The 5,000-nt window shown below is 34.5% G+C and overlaps 1 long non-coding RNA gene across 1 annotated transcript in view; it reads right to left on the reverse strand.

The window, feature by feature from the left end:
* Positions 1–29: 29 nt before the first annotated feature.
* LOC135220353 (uncharacterized) overlaps positions 30–5,000 on the reverse strand; it is a 5,986-nt gene continuing 1,015 nt past the window's right edge. The window contains exons 2-3 of the long non-coding RNA XR_010315678.1: positions 442–537; positions 30–157 (exon numbers count right to left, since the gene is read on the reverse strand). This is a non-coding gene — a long non-coding RNA (uncharacterized LOC135220353). The remainder of the gene's footprint in view (positions 158–441; positions 538–5,000) is intronic.

The raw sequence follows: 5,000 nt of genomic DNA on the forward strand, positions 1-5,000 counted from the left end.
AAAGCTTCAGAAAAGGATCCACCTCATACTTGTAGGCAATAGGGGTAGTTGTCCCTTATTCTGGTAGCAAGGGCCAACAACTCTTCCTTTTTCAGAACTTGACGTAGCTGAGAACCGACTTCTTCATGGTTCATGATCGGCACTTTGGTCCTCCTCCCTGATAAACAGACAGTTTCTTTAAGAGTTCGTTTCATTGGATATTGAAATATTGTTTTGCTTTCTACAGTCAATTTTTTTAGAATTAACCCTTTATATGCCAGTAGAGAATGGAAAACCTGGACCGTCACATGAGAGGCTGAAAGACCTCAACTTAATTGGGAAATTCGGAGTGTTTATAGTATAACTCCTTTTCTTGCAAGGTTTATGTTAGTGATTTATATATTTTGTCTTTGAGACCCACATATATACACAGTGCAAACATTATGTTATCCGTTAGTGTACCTTCATGAAGCAAACAAACTCGAAGCACTGGTCCACTGATGTTCTTCAGGAGTCTGACTAACCACATTGCTTGTAATGCCTCGAAGCTCTGTGCGTCTGTTTAAAAACAAGATGTTACTCATACATTTTGTTTCCTCGTTACCTGACACATCAAATGATTTTGCAACTGCTTTGCTCAAGCATGCATGAATAATCAGTCTCCAGCATTTTTTCTTTCTTTGAGAATTAGAAGATAAAGTTAAGAGTGTTACTGCAATTGTATTAGGTAAAAGGGACTAGTAGATTCTGTGTATAGATACTATATTCATATAATACACATATGCACATACAAATATGTATATATATATTATAACTTAATTGTCATTAATTTCTAATTATTATTTAAATTTTTACATTTCAATGTTAAATACTTAAGTGTTGTATTCTTCCTTTATTAACTCTTTGTCTCCTCACCAGTGATTATCTTGGTGTTTTACGCTAGCTAACGATTGTTTCATATTTTTTAAGCTGTGTTGGTTACGTGGCTGGGCTCCCTCAATATCCAAGTGATTGAAGTTAACTCGTGAAGGAGTTTGCCTCCGTGTGTTTCTGAACCCCCAACCTTGAAGGGTGTTCCTGTTGCTTCTAGATTGATTCCTCATAATATTTGAAAGTTGCTTCTGGACGCTGGTTAAGCTCCCCTTTGGATTATATTGCCCTGCAGCCTGAATATTATATTCATCAATTTGTGTACTGCTCCCTTGGTTCAGTAAAAGCCAAGGTGACACCTCTGTTCCAAACTATAATATTTATACTTGTCATTTATTATTGCGATCACGGCCATTATTCCACTGCTGACATCTTGAGTGGACATTGTGGGAACCTGCCAACCACCAATGTTTCTTGGGACCAATTTTCCCTACCACTCTGAGTTACATTCTAGAGGTGGAGAATAATTAATTCAATTTGCATATAAGGAGTCTTCAAATCGTAGTGTTTAGAGTTTTTTTGTCAGGATATTCTACTTTTTGCTTACCTCCTCCTTTATGGACCCTCTCCCCTTTTTGTATGTATGTGTTGAAGTCTTGTCCGTAATTGTGCAATTCCTTTCTTTTGTAGGAGTTTAGGAGTGAGTGTTTTTCATTAATTATTGTATTATTGAGGATCAGGTGCTATTTCTGCCTGAGACTTATGTATTCAAATCAATTTTTTTTATGGTATTTTCTTTGTCCCTTTGAATTGACTTTGCACACCTATTGAAGTTAGAGACTATTTCACCACTTGTGGACTTAGTATTTTATTTTATGAATACTATTTGTTGAGATTAAACTATTTATAGTGTAGTTGTGAACCAAGCACAAAAATATATATATATATATATATATATATATATATATATATATATATATATATATATATATTATATATATATATATATCAAAGATTCAACAGAGTACACAAAAATACTCGAATAGTCATATGAGTTGTACCACGGCGCCAGTAGAGAGCTGGCGGCTGTAATCAGAATTAAAAAGCATGACGTTATAAATCACAACCAATGGGAACACGAATTTTCACGATTGACGAATCGCGTCATTTGTTTACATCCTGTGTTCGGAAGGTTTATTTGGGTGCGGCTTATGTACACAAACTTTTATTTTTTGTGATCACAGTTTATTTTACTAAAACATTGGCATTAAAAATTGATTTTATCGTTCCAATTTATAAGAGATATGACTGTATTGTGTTGTAAAATCTTGGTTTCATGGCATTAAGAGAAAATCCTGGATGCAATGTATCAAGATCAAGCGTGGTGTTAAATAGGAAATTCTGAATGCATGGTATAAAGAGAAAATCTTGAACTCATGGTATAAAGAGAAAATCTTGCAAGCATGGCTTTTACATTCATGACGCAGGTCCTGGCATTTCATGTGGCGTCACTGCTTCGTCCTTGATGACGGCATTAGATATCAACCGCTTGATCGCTTTCGTGCCTTTACATTGATTTACATTTAAATGGTACACTTTTAGTTTTCTATAAAAGATAACTATTGTGCTGGCTTTGTCTGTCTGCCCATACTTTTTCTGTCCGCCCTCAGATCTTAAAAAGTACTGAGTGGTATGTTGATCATCCACCTTCCAATCATCAAACATACTAAATAGCATCCCTCTAGCCTCAGTTCTTTTTACTTTATTGAAGATTAAAGTTAGCCATAATCGTGCATCTGGCCACCACTGGGCCGTTTAAAGTTGCATGCAAAGAAAACTCAGTTTTTACTTTTTTTTTTTTTTTTTTTTTGCATAAGTGACTTTAAGTTCACAGGTACTTTAGAGAGGAATAACCGTAATGTTGCGTCCTCTGTTCTCGGAAGTTTGTTCATTGTGAAATGATTTTAGAATGGATCCAAGTAATAGCTTTGCAGTCAACAGGTAATTTGGCCACATGTATTTCTAATTGAATTAATTCAGCTAGCTATCTTTCTCTGGCACTGATAACCAAATACCTTTTGCATTTTACCAATCACATTAGTTTAACGAAGGAAAGCAACCGACTGCTGTACTTTTGTAAATAAGAAATAAAGTAGTTACTATAAAATCGATATACATTTAACGGTAAATGGAGATTTGATGGTAAAATAATAATAAAAAGAATTACGAAAGATCAGCAGAAACTTTAATAGCATTCGCTCTAGGTATTTAATGGCCATATTGGGAAACATAACGAGCAGGTGGCGTAGCTATATACAGAATGCAGTCGATGTTACAAGAACATCTGCGCCTTCAGAATTATCAGGCTCCTCCTCCTCGAGTGCCGGACTTTAACACTACGATGTCAAGGCTACCGCCCCCCACGCTCTGCACAAAATAGGTCACTCGACTCGAGAATCGAGCTAATCACATTCAGGGTGACACTTGATTTATTGCAGGACGTGATGGTTGAATTCTAATGATGAGTTTGCGTTTTGTAGTGGCTTTTGAGATGAATATTATGCGATATTGCTTTGAGATTCGACGAAAGTTAATCTATACTGATCCTATAAATCTAATCCCTTCAGTTTAGATCAGTATTCAGCCTCTCTCCTTCAGAATTCATTTCATATAAATATTTTTTTTTCGTTAGTTCAAGGCTTCGTTGAAAGAGATGAAAATGAATGAAGCAAGGATGAAGCAACGTTAAATATAATTTTTTTAGTCATTCACACAGAGACGTAAGAGTTTGCGAAATCCAGCTGATAGGATAACACCTGCTACCGTACGCCCACACATTTATTTAAATATATATCTATATATAAACATATAAATATAAATACATCAAACACACACACATATATAATATCTTATATAACATTAAATTATAAATACATACAACACACACACATATATAATATATATATATATATATATATATATATATATATATATATATATATATATATATATATATATATATATATGCTTAAAAAATCCCAGTAGATGCACGTGACTTCATAAATAATCGAATACCACGGGAAATGATAGTCAGGAATCCAAGCGCTTTCGTCTTTATTCAGACATCGTCTAGGAGCTAGTTTTACCGAAGGAAAGCAACAGACTGCTGTAGCTCCTTGACGATGTCTGAATAAAGAGAAAGCGCTTGGATTCCTGACTATCATTTCCCGTGGTATTCGCTATATATATATATATATATATATATATATATATATATATATATATATATATATATATATATATATATATATATATATCGAGCTACAATGTCCTTTAATATCTAATTCGCTCTACCTCGGAATTAATATATTTTCATATACGCTTAACCGAAGGGGAATTTTTTTCTCGATAATAGATTTACCTGTACTTGGGCGCGAACGCAGGTACATTCAAATCCAGGCACGTCAGGGAAGCTCTACCACCCCACCACCGCGAGAGGCTTAAAGGTTTATGTCGTCTCGCACCCTCAAATACTTTCTCGCGCTGAAGTATTCGTTGGTTTGTAGACAACATCAACCCGCCTCGACTCCGGTAGTGTAAGTAGCGCTTTTGACAATACGTAGCATTTACATTACCGTGATTCATATACATATATCGAGCTACAATGTCCTTTAATATCGAATTCGCTCTACCTCGGAATTAATATATTTTCATTTATGAAAATATATTAATTCCAAGGTAGAGCGAATTAGATATTAAAGGACATTGTAGCTCGATATATGTATATGAATCACGGTAATGTGATATGACTTATATAATATATATATATATATATATATATATATATATATATATATATATATATATATATATATATATATATAGTATGCGGGACTATTGGAGATTCATACATTACTGTGCTCCTCGAATCCTGGACTTGAAACGCTTGACAAGAACTGTTTGTGTTCCACGTTTAAATGCCCAGAGATTCCTGGCAATAACATCGGAACTGAAAGACTTAATCACAAACAACATCAGTTTTCCTATAAAGAGAGAATCAACCAGCTTCCAAGATAGCTGTTATCAACCTATCTAGGAACCTTCTCGTCCTCCCACGTTAAACATGCAGAGGATTTAAAAAAAAACATTTA

Source organism: Macrobrachium nipponense, chromosome 1, assembly GCF_015104395.2.
Source record: "Macrobrachium nipponense isolate FS-2020 chromosome 1, ASM1510439v2, whole genome shotgun sequence".
Classification (NCBI taxonomy): domain Eukaryota; kingdom Metazoa; phylum Arthropoda; class Malacostraca; order Decapoda; family Palaemonidae; genus Macrobrachium; species Macrobrachium nipponense.